This window comes from Nyctibius grandis, chromosome 15, assembly GCF_013368605.1.
Source record: "Nyctibius grandis isolate bNycGra1 chromosome 15, bNycGra1.pri, whole genome shotgun sequence".
NCBI lineage: Eukaryota > Metazoa > Chordata > Aves > Nyctibiiformes > Nyctibiidae > Nyctibius > Nyctibius grandis.
Genome location: NC_090672.1, coordinates 1,264,699 through 1,280,964, shown reverse-complemented (window position 1 = coordinate 1,280,964; position 16,266 = coordinate 1,264,699).

Below are 16,266 nucleotides of genomic sequence, written 5' to 3'. Positions count from 1 at the left end.
TGATATTGGTTTTCTTATTTAATTAAATCTGTTTGAATTTCAACCCACGTGTCTCCCTCCTTTTCCCAGTTCCCTTTCTCGGCTGGGGAGGGGTCTTGGGTGATAGAACAACTGGTTATAGTTTAACCCTGGGTGCGGGCTAAACAGAGACAACATTATAGTTATATATTTTTAAACAATGCGGGGGAAAAGACCAGCTAGGAGCTCTCATGGGCCAGTGCCCTCACTGGCAGCGTGTGCCCCCCTGAAAATAATAAAACCTAGAAAATGATTCCAGTGTGTTTCTAGGGGAGCCCCTGCTCCCAACGCCCTGGCCCAGACCACCCCCAGTTCCACCCCCTCTGCCAACCCAGTGGTGTCTCTGGCCGTCCGTGGTGGCCACGGCTTTCTGTGAGGGGGCAGCGAGATTCGGGAGGCCAGGCAGGCCCCTCCTTTTCCCTTCTGCCCCAAGATGCTCCCCTTGCTGTTGCTGTACCCCTGTGCCCACGTGGCCCTGTGCCATTTGGGGGCTCTTCCAGCTTTTCCTGCCAGTCCCGAGTGCTGGCTCAAAAGCCTGGCCCATCCCTGGGTGTAGCTTTAGAGCTCCTGAGCCCACAGCTCTGCCAGTGGCTGGAGTTAAGGCTCAGGATCGCTCCGAAGAGGGCTGGCTTCTTGCCCCAGTGCATCTCGGTCCCATCTCTTCATCTCTTCACTCCTTCTCGGAACTCAGTCCTCCCAGCTTGGGAAAGGAAAAGGCACACACAGAGCAGACCTGTGCGCTTTGGTTTTAATGCCTGAAAAGGGGCAGCTCGTCCCTTTGCCAAGAGCCAGGCGCCTGTTCTGGGTCCTGCTCACCCACCCGCGCCCTTCCTTGGCCATGGCCTCGAGCGCCTCGCTGCAGGAGGGAGATGTCCGAGTTGGAGGGTTATCAGGGAAAAGAAGTTCTTGTTGCTTCTTTTCGCAAGGACTTGTCTGCCAGACCCCTCGGGTGCAAAGATGCTCCCAGTGCTGGAACTGTTGCTCGCGCTGTCGGCAGTCCATGTTTCTCTGCGTCTCTCTCTCCCTGCTCATGCGGCTCTTGGCTCAGGAGCGAGATGCTGGAAAGGTGTGTGGTGCTGCTGCCAGCAGCCGCCTGCCACCATGGCCACGCTAAGGGAGAGGGTGAAATCTGTCCTGCTGCCGGTCCCTCTGAGTCAAACCCCCCTGAGGCACTGCCTGGCCGGGCCCGCTCTCCTCCTGAGAGCTCCTGTGTGGAGCGGGCTGTGTGGGCGGCAGGGCTCCTCTCTCCGCACACGGCTCAGCCCTTGCCAGGGACAGCTCACCCTGCCAGGGAGCCGCGTCCCTCCGGGCACGGCCCACAGTGCTGCTCCACCGCAGGACACGGCCCCGGCTGCCTTTGGGGCGTTACTGCAGCCACGGCCGCTGGGACCCCCGGCACGTCCCACGCCTCCGGACTCCCTCCGCGCAGGCAGAAGCCGGGCTGGGGCTGCGGGAGCTGGAGCGGGGGGTTCAGGATTGCTCTCGGTGCTGGGGGGGCAGCGCTGCCGGCTGCCTGTCCCTGCCACCCGCCCAGTGCCCTCCTGGCAGAAGGGCTCCCGTCCTGCCCAGGGCAGGATCCGCGTGCTCAGGCTGGGTGGCAGCGATGGCCCTGCTCAGCCTGTCCCAGCTGCTGGACGAGGCCATTCCCGGGGACGGGGCCATCATCTTCTCGCGGCTGCACCGCCTGCTGCGGGCCTGCAGGACCTGCCTGTCCAGGAGCCGGGGCACAGCCCGAGCCATGTCCCGGTGTGGTCCAGCGTGCCGAGGCACAGCCTGGCCCGGAGAGGCAGGGGGCCAGGAGCCAGGGCACGGGGCAGCAGCCCCAGGAGCTGGGGGAGCAGCTGCCTGGGAAGGAGCCACTGCAGGGGACCGTGAGTGGCGCCATGTCCCCTCCCTGGCCGCCGAGATGCAGCGGCTGAAGCAGAAGGTTGAGGCGCAGGCGAGTGGCATCGCGGAGGTCGAGGCTCTGGCCGGTGCCCCAGTGCTGCCCTGCCAGACACCCCCTCCCCCGGACTCCGTGCCGCTGCGCCGGACCCTGCGCTGCCCCTGGCTCTGTGCAGAGCACAGCAGGGGTCCCGCTCCCGGTTCCCAGGGACCCTTCCCTGGGGCTCACCCCCGCACCCCCCTCTCCCAGGCCACAGCTCTCTGCCAAGATCTCCTCGAGGAGATCGGCAGGATAAAGGCGTCGCAGCCCCGCATGGCCAAGGACATCCGGACCATCCAGGAGGCCCTTGGCTTGGAGACCTGCCGCTGGTGCCCCCGGGAGGGAGCCGGGCCCTCGTCCCCTCCCTGCCCCTCTCCCCAGTGCCCTGTTCCCCCCCAGCCCCTCTCCCGCAGCCGTCGCTGTCACCCGCCAAGAAGGATGTCCCAAGGGGGAGCGGGGCAGCTCAGCCCACCCCACCCGGAGCCCCCCACCCTCCGCCTGCCAGCGCTGCCCAGGGGAGGGCAGAACCGGGCACTGCTGCCTGCGCTCAGGCTGCTGCGAGAGGGAACTGCGGGCGTCAGCCCCAGGGATGCTCAGGCACTTTGCAACCAACCAGCCGTAAAAAGCATCACCCAGGTGCTGGGAAGGAGGGAGAGCAAGATCTGCCCAGGCAACACAGCCACAGCCCCAGCACGGCCCTGCGCAGCGTCCCTCTCTCCCGTGCCCCAGCCAAGTGGCGGCTGCTCCTTCTCGATCCCGCTCCCGTGTCCTGGCTGCCGGCCCCCTCCTCGCCCCACGCCAGGGGAAACTCCTGCCCGGGGCTCCCAGCCCCCCTGCCTCGGGGCACGCTCCATGGCTTGTCGGCACTGGGTAGAGATACTGGGGGAGTCCCGGCCTGGCCCCCCCGGCCCCATGGCCAGGGCTGACCCTCCATCCCTTCCTGCCCCACAAAAGGCTGCAGGAAAGGCTGAGCCTCTCCCCAGCCCCGGAGGAGCTGAGCAACCTGGTGCGCTGGGAGGGCCGGGAGCAGCTCCTCGCCAAGCTGGGCTGTCCCAGGGTTTGCTGCTCAGAGAAGGGCTGAGGGGGACGGGGAGAACTAGTGGGTGCTGGTCCGTCCCCGAGAGCCGGGGCTTTGGGCACGGGGGCTGGGGATGTGGCGGGGGGGCCCTGGGCTCTGGCCTCGGGCAATGCGGGGCTGCCCATAACCCTGCTCCCCTTTGCCTCCTCTTCCCAGGGGGGCAGCGGGGGCCAGTCTGCCCTGGCCGAATCCCCTGCGGCCACCTCTGCCGGGCCCCCGCGGGACGGATCCGGCCCCCAGGCAGCTGGGCCGGACTGCGGTCCCCGGCCGAACCCCCCCAGCCCGGCCGCCGAGCAGGCGAGCGAGCGGCTCCGGGCAGCAGCGCTGAAGGGCTCGGCCCGGCCCCAGGGCCCTGTGGGGACACCCTCGGGCACGGGGACACGGCCGGGACAGCTGCCCTTAAAAAAGGGCCGAGGGGGGTGGTTTTATGGCTTTTAAATTAATAAAAAACCTTCGACCTGCTTTTTCTTGGTGGTTCTTCTTTTGGTTTCTTGGGCAAGATCGATTTGAAAACTAACCAAGCCCCCCAGCTCCCCCCTCCCCGGGGGAGGGACATGACCGGCGGTCACAGGGACGGGGGGACATCACCTTGATCAATGACGGCCCCAGTTCTGCTTCCCCCCATGCCCCGGAGGGGCGCAGAGGGAGGGCGGGCGGGGTGAGGTGGGGGCTGTGCAAGAAGCCGGGCTGAACGTTGGAAACCAGGGCAGAGGCGCGCTGGAAATCCAGAGGGGGGACCTCAGCTCAGATGCTGAACCCCCGGCTCCAGCTCCAGCAGCCCCAGCCCGGCTCCTGCCTGCGCCCAGGGAGTCCGGAGGCACGGGATGTGCCGGGGGTCTGGGCGGCTGCGGCCGCTTTAACGCCCCAAATGCAGCCAGGGACGTCTCCTTTCCCAGAGGTTGTTGGGTGGGGGGAGAGCGGGGGGTACTCGGCTGGCCGGTAGGCAGCTGGGAGCCTGCCACGGTGTCACGAGGTGCTCTCTGTGTTGGCAGGCTCTGTTCCAGTCCCTGGAGAGGCTGGAGAAGGGCACAGCGGGCAAGGAGGATGTGGTGCTGGGAGTCGATGTGGTACAGCCTGGAGGCACCCCGGCACCAGCACCACCACGCAGGCAGGGTGACAGACGCCCCTTGTCCCTTGGGTGCTCGGTGGCAGCAGCGGCCGGGGGGAGGGTGGGTTTCCAGAGCAGCTGCGGGTCCCTCCCTGCGGGTCCCTTTGGGGCATCTTTGGGGCTCGGCAGCCTCAGGCAGTGTCCCTCCGAGGGCCCCCCCTCCCTGCCGGCTGTCCCCCCGGGGCACTGGCACGTCCCATCCCGGGGCGGCCGGCTGAGGCTGTGCGTCCCCCCGCAGCTGGACCGCCTGGAGCTGGGGCCTTTCCGGCAGCAGCTGGAGGAGCGCTGGAAGGGCGGCCTGGAGCAGCTCAAGGAGAAGGAGCCGCCACCAGAGGCCGGTGATGTTCCTGCTTCTGTCTCAGGGAGGGCAGAGCGTGGCTCCACCAGTCTCTCTCAGCCTCCCTGATGCTCCTTAACCTTTCTACATCCTCTCGTAGCTCTATCACCAGGCTAAGTAGATCATCGACGTGGTCACACCTCGCACAGATGTTCTGAAAAAATGAAGATAAAGAAGAGACTTGAGTATTCGCTTGTGCATCTTCAAAGAGAGAAAAACCCCAGTGCCCTTTTAACATGGTGCGAGTAGCTTTAGCCGTGACCCAGCAGAGAGCAGGAACATGTGGCTGCTTATATCCTAGTGATTATAAATAAAACCTGGAGCATGGGGGATGCAGGGAAACAAGCCATCATACAGAGGCCTCTGGGCACTAGCTGTGCTCTCAGACTGAGCCAACACGGGGATACATGGAGCTAGAGCTCAATTTAACTCTTACCCCAGCCTCTCTGGGGGTGAAAAAGCACTGTGCTGCGGGGTATTAGTTTGCTGATGTTATGGTGACGCTCAGTAGGGCTCTTCAGCCAAGAGCAAACTCTGCCTGGGCTGTAACCGGGGGGACTACAGAAGTATTTGCAAAAAGGAAATAAATCTGCAGAGAAAAGACACAGACCAAGGCACATCCTCTTGCTAACAACCCATGGACTTAACCTGAGCGGCAGCAGCAGCCTCCCATGTTGTTTGCTTTCCATGGGGAAGCCCACCCTGGTTATCCCTGGTACCATGCAGGATGGACAAGGCTGGAGCCTCCCCACAGCAATACTCTTCTCTGCCTGTGTCCTGAGAAAGATCCAATGCACCAAGAAGAGAGGAGACTTCCTATGTGACAGTGAACAAACAGGGATGACACTAGAGCCACAGTATCACAAACTCCACCTTGGAGCAAGCTGTCTGCCCACACAATTTTATGTAGCTCCCAGAAGGAGCTGATATTATTCAATTATCCCTAAATCTTCTTCTCTGATGTCCCTTGTCAGGAAATTACCAATGACCAAAGGTTCCTGAGTGAACGTTGCTCCCCGTAAGACTTCTCAGACTCCCTTTCAAGTAGCGACAGTAAAAATCCCCAAAGCACCAGATGCATCGTGGTGAGCCTGCAAAATGGGTTGCACAGGGCAATGGGACAGCAGGGTCTTACAGAGAGTCCCCTTGTGCTCGTGCGTTGCAACACGCAGGATCAAAAGCTCAGAAGGCTTTTAAATCCTGCTGAATTTGGCTCTGCAGAACCATGGTGGTGGATTTTACCAGCAAACCTGTTGTTTCTGAGTGATGTAGTAACTGCAGTTATCAAGGACATCAAGTAATCAAGAACAGACATCCAAGGAATCCAGGAGGAGAAATCAATTTGACAATGCTGAATTTGCCATAAATATGGCATTTGAATGGAGGTAGTTGATATGATTACCCCAGGAGGTGAGCTTTCAGGTGGTTTATCCCTCAGATTAGTGGCATTTTGCTGAAATAGCCTTATTTCTCACTGACAAATAGTGACAATTCTTGACAGAGGAGTGGAGGAGTGGGGAAATTCTCACAAAGTGGCACTAGGCATCACAGGGACTGCCTTAGGCAGTAAAACCTTCAAAGAGACAGAAAGCAAACAGTCAAAAATACAGGCAGCTAATGGGGAAAGAGAAGCAAATTCCTTGGGCCACAGAAATACTTGAATTTAGAAAGATTTCAGGGAGCGAACAGCAAGGTGTAACCCAGGGAGCTTCATTAAAAAAGAGTTTACATTTCTTATCTGTAATCTCACATAGATCCCCTGGTCCTGTTTCTGCCAGAAGAGCAGATGTATGGATATGTCTGACCCCCTGCAGAGGCAAATCTCTCTCCCCCAGTCGCTCCTGTCGAGGGGATATTACTTTCTGCTCTTTCAATAAAAGGCAAACACTCTGCACCCAGCTGCAGGGGCTCTTGATTATTTTCAATTCTGGCTGTCAAAATATATATTAAACCAATCCCTGTTGATTTGAGCAGGAACAGGGTTCTTCTCCTTGCGATTTACTCTTTGTTCTCTCATCATGGCACACGAAAACCCAGCCAGCATCATATAGCTGAATGTGTCACTGGTTTTAAGTGAATTAAGTCAGCAGGAATACAAACAGCTTCCCCTTCTACAGCGGGAGACGAGGCACTTGAAATGTATAAATTGAGGCTTTTCCCACCTGCCATGAACTGTGAACTGCGTTGCTTAGACCTGGGAGAGGGGGACAGCATGTGGCATTGGAAAAACAACTCTGTCAAGGTGTTGTGTATCACAGTCACATCCGTTAACCCAAGGATGTGCAGTGGGAAATGCCCCGCGCTCTCTGCTTTTCCAGGTCAAAACTTCATTAAACTGGGACTGAAGTGAACACCGTGGACTGCAGCGTAGAGGGAAAGCAGATAGACAGTAGAAATCAGGTTGAGACCAGGAAATTTGCTGTCGAATCAATGCTAAGGAAATCCAAACACCTGGAAATACAACAACACATGGGCAAGGGCATGCAGGCAGCCTCAGCTTCGGCCTCGCTTGACCCTCCTCCTCCTCTGGCCCCTTGCTGTCCAGTCCATCACTCTTGGGCTGCCCAGGGGCTCCATGTGCCCAGGTCCAGCCTTCCCTTCATTAGTTTTTCCCTTGACAGCTGCAGGATGTGGCAAATTGCAAGCACACAGAAAACAGCCCATGTCTCTGATTTAGGAGGATTTATTGCTGTGCTCTGCTTTCCTCTTCTGAACACACACCTGTACTGACTGCTCTATGACCCAGGAGGTTGGTGTTGTCCCACTGGAGGGTTGATCTGGGTCTGATCACACCATGCAAAGCCAGCACTCTGCCTATGTGACTAGCTTCCAGCCCCGTGACCAAGTCTCACCAGACTGAAGCAAGTCTGAGAGGTGCTGCAAGGCCAAATTTCAAATACTGGGTAAGGCTCCGTGTGCTTCTGAGACCAAAGGAGAGCTAGAGGCAGTGTGGAGAAACCTCCCACCCTCGTGGGCAGGGAGACTGCCTGATCTGCCCAAGAACAGGCAGAAGGCTTCACAGCACAGCAAGGTCTCAAAGACCAGACTGATGTCCAGCCACAGCACTGTCATCACCACCAGTGTGCTGAGGGGAAACAGGCTACACGCAGTTTTGGGGGACTGACTTAAGACTTGATGTGTGTGTCTAGCCCTGCCTGGGCATGCTATGAGGAGGTGGCCTCCATCTCCTCCTACAGACCATACCCCAGTCCAGCTTTCCCTCCCTTCCAAGGCTGTGTGTGGCTTGGCGAGACCGACAGCACCAGCCCAGAGCCGCCAGCGCTGCGGTGGGGGTGCACAGCGCGGGGAGGCAGGAGTGTCCTGGCATGCGGGTCTCTGCCAAGCGTAGCACAGGTCTCAGCTCAGGAAGCAGATCGGCACCGCTGCGCCTGCGGGTGCCCCCACGCAGCCAGCCCGGGAGGCTCCCCGGGGGCACCCCCTCTGCCGTGCCCGCACCACCCGACTGCGGTGGGGGCTGCGCCGGGGTGCATCGCGGCCCCAGGCCCTGGCCGCCTGCCCATCATGGGTGGACCATCACCGTGGCTGAGAGCCCGTCACCGCCCGCAGCCCCCGGGGGAGAAGACCCCCGGCCGGGGGGAGCCCTGGGCTGCTCCGCCGGCTGCTCGCCCCCAGGGGAGGGACGGGGCCCCCATCCTCGCTGCGCTCTCGCCTTCAGCACGAAGAGAGAGGACCGATGCCGAGGGCGGTGCGGTGCCAAGGCACGGTCCTGCCCAGCCCCGCTGCCCCGCACCGGCCCCGGCCCGCAGCGGCGGCCGCGCAGCCCCGGCCGGGCCCTGCAGCAGCCCGGGCTCGGCCCTAGATGGCACCGCGCTCCCGCAGGCACCGCGCTGCCGCCGGGACGGGGAGGGGGGCGAGGACGGGGCGGACCCTGCGAGTCCCCGCAGCCGCCCGAGCCCAGCCGCGTCCCCCCACCCCCTGCTGCCCCGCTCCCCCCGTGCTGCCCCACTGCCCCCCTGCTGCCCCACTGCCCCCGTGCTGCCCCGCTCCCCCCGTGCTGCCCCACTCCCCCCGTGCTGCCCCGCTCCCCCCGTGCTGCCCCACTGCCCCCCGTGCTGCCCCGCTGCCCCCCGTGCTGCCATGCTGCCCCTTGTGCTGCTCCTCTCCCCCCGTGCTGCCCCACTGCCCCCGTGTTGCCCTGCTGCCACCTCCCACGCTGCCCCGCTGTCCCTTGTGCTGCCCCGTGCTGCCCTGTTCCCCCCCAGGCTGCCCCACTGCTCCTCGTGCTGCCCCGCTCCCCTCCTTGCTGCCCCTCTCCTCGCTGCCCTGCTCCCCCCAGGCTGCCCCACATCCCTGCCCAGAACGTGCTGCCGTCGCAGGCTCAGCCCCAGCCAGAGACCCCATCCGCTCCATCCCAGCCCACAGCGCCGTGCTCCCACCCTCTGGGTGCCCCGCCACCTTCCCTCTCCTCTGCTGCTGCCCTCGGTGCCACCTCCGGCATCCCTAGCCCCGACCCTCCTGCAGGCCCAGGGTCCCAGAGGGACCCTGCCCAGGGGAGCAGAGCTGGCTCCAGCAGCTGCACAGGCAGGATCGCTGCCCCGTGGGTGTCCTGTCCTCTTTCCCAGAGCAGGCTCCCTCCCATGCAGCATTAAGAGGTCTGGGAGATGGGACCCTGCCTCACTGAGGATGGCACAACACCCAGGACCAGCTCCACTTCCCACGTTTCCCCCAGGGCCAGCTCCGTTCCAGTCACACCTTGGACAGCCCAGGACCCTGAGGTGTTGCTGGGTTTTCGCCAGCTCCCACATCCCTGGACCCACCATGGGGCCTGAAGCTGGCTTGGGCAATCCCTGAACAGTTAAAGTGGTCCATGGAGCATCCATGGAAAGCATCCCCCTTTTCCTCACATGGGACACTGATCCACCCAGGAGGAGCAGTGGTCCTTCCTCCACTCGAGTCTATCTCCCTCCAGCCCCCACTCCCCATCCTGCCCGCTTTCATGGCTTGTGTGCTGCAGGAGCAGGGAGCAAATATCCAGGACCTCTCTGCTTGTTCTAAGGCCGACCCACCCATCATCCCTATCAGCTCCGCCAAAGATCAGGCTTCGGTATTTACACCAGGATTTCACTAGCAGCTGAAATGTGCCTGGAGAGTGGTGCAGAGAGCAGGACAGGCTGGAGCAGGCCCAGCCTGACCACTCTTTTCTTTGGCCAGTGGGGCAGAACCAGCCCCTGTTTGCTCCCAGGTGGTCTCGGTGATCCTGGCCCTGTGTGCGGAGGGGTCTCTGGGATCCCACCTCTGCTCGGAGCCATCCCTACACACATCCCTGCTCGGAGCGGTCCCTACATATGAAGCCGCTTCCCCTCACTCCCCATCGTCCTGTGAAATGCGTTGGGGAGAAGACACACTTCAGCAGGCAGCTGAGGGTTCACCCCTCGACACGGAGCTCGTTTAACTCCATCCCCCTCCTCGTTTATTTATGGGCCTTCATCACCGGCACGTCTTCGCCCTGATGGACGGCATTTGCACATGTCCTTCTTATCCAGGACATGGGGCTTTGCAGCCACTTCTCTATTTACTGTAATTTTTAGCTCAGACACAACCAGAACTCCCACCCTGTCTGGGCGTCTCAGTGCAGAAAACAAGACTAATCTATTTTGGGATGTTTTTCCCTTTTCCTCATACTTGGGTGCTTTCCCATGTGGCTAAGTCTTTGGAGCCTTGGGGAGGGTGAACCTGTTTCGCACACCCCCCTCCTCCCCAAGAGCTGCCTGTGGACCTCTCCACACACTTTAACCCTCTTCTGACCACAGGCACATCCCACACGAGGCAGCTCCATGCTCCGCTTGGTTTTCTGAGCTAGAAAATGTATCTGGTGTCACGGGATGAGCTGGGAGCACAGCGGATGGGAACAAGCCTCCCAGGCTCCATCCACACCGTCCTCCTCGTCACCTTGTCTGGTGCCCAGAAAACCACGCGCTGCTCCCCCAAGGCAGGCTGAGGACGTGGGTTTGTCCCTGTTTCTCTGGCACACGTGAAAAGGAGCCTGGAAAATGCCCCTTTGCCCCCAGCACGCCCCTTTGAGTCCTTATTGCGTGGCACCCGCGGGGGAAATGCCAGCACAGAGCCGAAGCGACGCGCAAACCTTCTCCCTCCTGCTTCTGTCACAGCCAAGGGTCTCTCCATTGAAGTTTACTTAAAGGTCTAATAAAATTTCCAAACTGGAAAAATCTTTGTGAGGAGGGTTTGCTTTGTTTAAAGGAAGAGGACCATAAAGATAAAGCCGTGCCTGCCCGCTGCTCCCTCCCGCTACCAGGGCGAGGGGCCGCGGCACGGCCCTTCCCACCCAGCCTGGCTGCGGACGGAGGAAGAGCTTGTTTTCCTAATGAGAAGCTTGAAGATTAAAAGGGGAAAAAAATCAGCCATTTGGAATCCTCTACTGACGCTGCAAATACCCTCGTTAATAGATATGTCTCGTTTTGTTACCTCATTTTAATTAATCATTAAACAAGACAGCTGCCAAATTTTGGCTCTGGCTCCAAGCCTACAACTGACTTGGACCTCTTGAAAAATAGACTATTTATGGTGCCTGGGTTTAAAGCTTAAATTTCTTGTATAAACTTTACCCTTCCTAAGAATTGTGTGGGGAGTGCATCGCCGGCTGCATCCGTGGTGCCCCGCGCCCCCAGCCCCGAGCCCCGCGCGGTCTGTGGCGAGGCCAGGAGGGAGCTGGGTCCCTCCAGTCACCGACAGCCCCAGCTCATCGCAGAGGAGTGGCCACAGTGGTTCCAGGGTGTCCCTGGCCCCAGGCTGCCCTGCCCCACCATCCATGCGTGGGCAGGTGCTGTTGGCATGGGACGAGCCCCATCCCATGGCCAAGGGAGAGTGCTGGCTTTTGGGCAGAGCATCCCGATGCAGGACAGCATCCCTGCGTCCCCCAGCGCTGGCCGGGTGTCTAAGTCGGCCCTGGGAAGTATTTGTACCCCCTGGGAAAGGGCAGGGAGGGGGGTGAAGAACCTACTACATGTGTTAGGGCATGACTGATGCACCCAGCCTTCCCACTGCCCCTGCCAGGCCTGGGGTTCCCGTCTCTGCTCCATATAGACACCAGGGCCCTCGGATTTGGCACTGTGGTGGCCGGTGCTGCTAAGGCTGCCTGCAGCGGGAACCCACGGCTCCTGTGCCTTCCCTTGGATGGCGGCTTGGGGCTCCGTGGGCACGGAAATGTCATTTTTATTCCTTTATACTTTTGGATTATTATTTTTTTTCTCAGTTAGAGTACCTTGGGGATAGGCTGGGGCCTGTCCCCACTGCCATCCCCTTGGATTGCAGGAGAGGAAGGAGCTTTCTCGGTGGGTGGGGCCTGGTGCAGCTCAGCAGAGGGAGGGCACGGCAGCACAGGACGTGCAGCCCCAGCACAGAGTCGTCCAGACCCCCGACACTGGATGATGCTCTGGGGACGTTTAGGTTGAAGCAGGGACTGTGGTCTTCGGGTGGCATGTGTCCTGGTGTGCTGGTCTCAGAGCATCCAGCTGCAGAGCTCATACTGCCCTGTGGTCCTGGCCTCATGTGAGTGCTAAAACACACTCACACACACACCTGCACACACGTACCCATGACCCAGAATTCTGTAAATCAATCGTTTACACACAGACACCATGACCCTGAGACCCCCCATCCTTGCACACAGGCACGGCTGAAATAAATGCATGGGAACCCGGGGCTGCCTGCTCCAGAGCTGAGCCACACTGCACCACGCTCGAGGCATCCCGGCGGTTCTCTGACCACCTCACAGCAGCACCAGCATCCTGATTTTGGGTAATTCCCCTGCAGCAGCACTGGAAGGCCCTACGCTTTCTCTGCACCACGGCCGTACAAGCCCTTTGTGGGATCTCCACCGCTGCAAGCTCCCCGGCTGCCAGGCTGGGCTGCAGATGATAATGAGATGATGTGCAGAGATGATTAATAAATGAGGGTGTGTGCAGCACGCATCTGCCTGTGCATGGGGCACAGAATAAGGCTGGACCCCGGGTGAAGGACATTTATCCCCTCCAGCAGCTAAGGAGCAACTGAGATGTACAGGCCGAGAGGAAAAATCACCCTGCATGGTTGATGGCCGCATGCCGGAGCCAGGCTGCAGCCCTGGCCAGAGCGTGGCTGGGGTTGAGCCCCACGGCCGCCGGGTCTTCCCGGCTGGCCGAGGTCCGGCTGGCCCCGCCCGGGGCAGTGTGGCTGCATGCAGCCATCACGGGGATCCGCGCTGGCTCTTACCGTCCTGCCCCGAGAGGGAACAGGGCCAGGCTGCAGGATGAGCTCCTCCAGCTGCGGCCAGGAACCCGCACCTCATATTTCACCCCGCTCGCAGCTCTCCCACTCGGGTGACACCAAACGCGTGTCACAGGCACTGGAGCAGGCTGGCGGCCCCTCTCCCACCCACACAGCCTCAGCCCCTGATCCTCCAGCCTCTGCCCTCCATCTCCCTGCCTCAACAGCTAAAATAAACTGTCTGATACACAGCTCGTGTGGTGCTGGGAAGCTGAAGCTTGGATGGAAACTCAGCGAGGCACATGCAGTGACAGACACCCCAGGTCACATCCCCAGCACCTGCCTGGATCCAGAGTGCTGCCAGATCTAACCTCCGTATCTCACCTCCCCCCGGAAAACCCCTGGGAACGCCTGGTCTCTCCGTCCCGAGCAAAGCCCGAGCACCCGTGAGCGTGCAGAGTGGCACAGCCATGCCACCACCACGCTGCCGTCACCCGTGGAGGACTGTGGCGCCCACGGGCAGATGGGAAGGGTGGCTGTGTGGCACGGGCAGTGAATGACCCCATGCACCCGTGCCAGCAGCTCACATGCCCCCGTGGGATTGCTGGCGGAGGGGACCCAAGCCGTCAGCTGGCAGCACAGCCACGCCACCTCTGTGCCAGCCATCGATTGCTCCACGCCGTCAGCCTGCTTGTCATATGGGGCTGCACGGCCTGGCTGCTGGAGCTGAGGTGCTGTGGGGTGCTGTCAGCTCACAGCGCTGATGGGATAAACTCACCACGTGAGGACCTGGCAGGGAAAAATTAATCCTCTGGCCCATGATGTTATCCAGCCTCCTGCCAGGCAGCTGACCCTGCCGCACAGCTGGCATGCAGGTCTCCCTCCAAAAGCCACCACCGTCACCCTCCAGAGCTCCCTCTCCTCCCCTCACCCTGGCCCAGCTGCCAGCACTGGGCCACAGCTCTGGTGTCGCTGCAGAGTGGTCCTGCCCCACCTGAGCTCTTGTGACAAAACTGTCATGGAGACCTTCCAGTGAAAACTGAAATATCCCCTGTCAGCAGTGGCAGCGTGGACAGCAGATGGCTTGGAAGAAAGCTCAGGGAAGGGTGAGTTGTTCCACTGCCTGGTGTGGACTGTTAACTCTGAACCCTAATGATGACAGCCTAAATAACAATAGTACTACACAGCCCATTAGTAAAGGAACGCTCACCTCTCCACCTCAGAAATGTCACCCTTTCCCTTTGTGTCCCTGTCCTAAAATCCTTCTGCTCCAAAAGGACACTTTCTGGACCTTAGCTCTGCCTTGTCCAAACATACTACAAACAGACCACCCCCGGGCAGAGTGTCTAGATGTGATATTAAAGTAACTTCCACAGGGACCATCATGCCCGTTAGATTATTGGTGCAGGCCCTGTTGGGTCTCTGGCTTAGGACTCTCCTAGGTCAGGAGCTGCTTTGCCAAAAGGGCTCCGCTTACAAGCTGCCATGTAAGCAAACGTGGTGGGAGCTGAGGATTTATGGAAGAGCTGGGGAAGGGCTGGGGAAGATCCCCCCGCTGCATATGTCTGCCCAGCCGGCGACTTCTGCACAGACCAAAGAGACGTGTTTGTTAGTGTGAACAGCAGGTTCGCCGGCGGGTGAGTTTACAGCGAGATGGATATAAATAAATAGAAGAAGAAGGACTTTCCCTGCACGGGGGAGCGGCATCCTGCCTGCACGGGGAAGGCTGCCCTTGGGCTGGATGCTGGTCTAAAGAGGGGTTTTCTTCAGGGAGCTACCTGCTGGTGTCAAAAAAACCTACAGTGAGTTATTTTCTTTGAAGGGTGAAAGTTTGGGAGGGAGAACTGCCAGCAGCTCTGTCCCCAGCACACAGCACAGCAGTGGCACCCATGGGGCAAGGGTGGGTGGACGTCATTCCGCTCTTTATCAGTTAGGGGAAAGCACCAAGGAGAGGATGAGTAGGGCAGAGGCCGAAGAGGTGTGGGGAGCACGGGCAGGGAGCCTTTGGGGCTTGGTGTTAACAGGGAAAAGAGGTACAGCCGGAGCAGAGACGCTGCCTCTCGGGCTGCTCCTGTGTTCAGAAAATACTCTTTAGCCCAAGTGGTGAGGACTGCACCTGGGCAGACCCTCTCTCCATCCAAGTTCCCTTCCCAACAGCAAGAGCCTGCAAACCTCCAGGCTTCAGCCAGGCACTGAGATGGTTTAAAGGAAAAGAGGGGAAAGAGTTGATTTAAGGGACAGTAATGTATTACAGGCTGCACTGGTGCAGCTTACCCCAGCTCAGGTGAGAGGGATGGCCTAGGCTAGCCTAAGCCCTGAAAAAGGTTTTAGAGGTGGGAAAGTGATATTTTTAGGGCTTTGGTGCATAGGTGAAGTCGAAGCGCATTCAGCAGCAGTTCATTCTTCACTCCCAACAACCAGGTCTGGAGAAATCAAGTCCTTTGGGAGCTGCCGATGGAGCAAACATGATAAAGAGCAGCTCCATTCCTGAGGTGAGGCTGTGTCCGTGGGACACAGGAGAACAGGGCCTGTGAGTACCCCTTCCCCTTCCCCTTTCCATTCCCCATCTCTTTGCCCTTCTCCAGCCAGCGGTGCTCTCCAAAACTGCCTTTGGTACCTCTTGACCATAGCCTGGTGCTTCTCTGAGCATGAGGGTCTGTAGGGTGGGGGCTGCTGTGGCTGTACAGACAACGTGTCTCATACCTGCTGGGGCAATGATGAATGTACCCCAAAAGAAAGGAAAGAGGGACTGATCTTGGGGTGTTCAGTGCACAGGACCTGCCTGTCAGGAGAGCTCTTGGTGCACAGTTATGCCTCTCCACCACCCGTGTGCTGGGTTTCACAGCCAGCACCTGCCACACCGGCTCGGTTATCGGCATGCGAGCAGAGACTGCTCTGCTCAAGGTGACAGCACCTCTGGAAATGCTGGGCTGACCTCAACAAACCCCTCTAGTGCTCACTCACCTGGGGGCTAGACCCCTGGGTGCCCTGGCCAGCCCAGGTGCTGTGACTTGTGACATGAGCTGCAGCAAGCCCCAGTTCAGCAAAACCCGGGTGGTTTGCAGTGCCGAGGAGACCTGTTTCTCTACTCATCCCGACTGGCCTCCCTGACAGGGGTGCCCAGAGGATGGGGGTGCCCAGAGCACGGGGTCTGGCACGGAGTCTGGCAGGGACCGACACGTAACTCGCCTGTCTCCTGGCTGGGAGCCCTGCCCTGGGGTAAGGGCTTTTCCAGCTGCCCCCGCTCCGCACTGCCAATACGGAGACAGTTAACGGGGTGCAGAGTTAAGGAAGGGGGGGTGGGGGGCTGTGAGTCGCGCAGGAGGCAGCAAAAGCCCGGTGCAACACCGCGGGCAGCCTTCGGCTCCGCGCCCCTCGCTGCAGCGCGGGGGGGCCGCGGGGCGAGGCGAGAGCCGGGGCTGGGGGGCCGCTGCGGGGGGTGCTGGGGCGGCCCTTTCGGGGGGTGCTCGGTGACCCCCGGGGCTTTGTGCCGGGCCGGGGTGCGGTGGCAGGTGGAGCCGCGGGCGGCAGCGCGGCACCGCGGGCTCCTCCTCCTCCCCCTTAACTCTTGCGCGGGC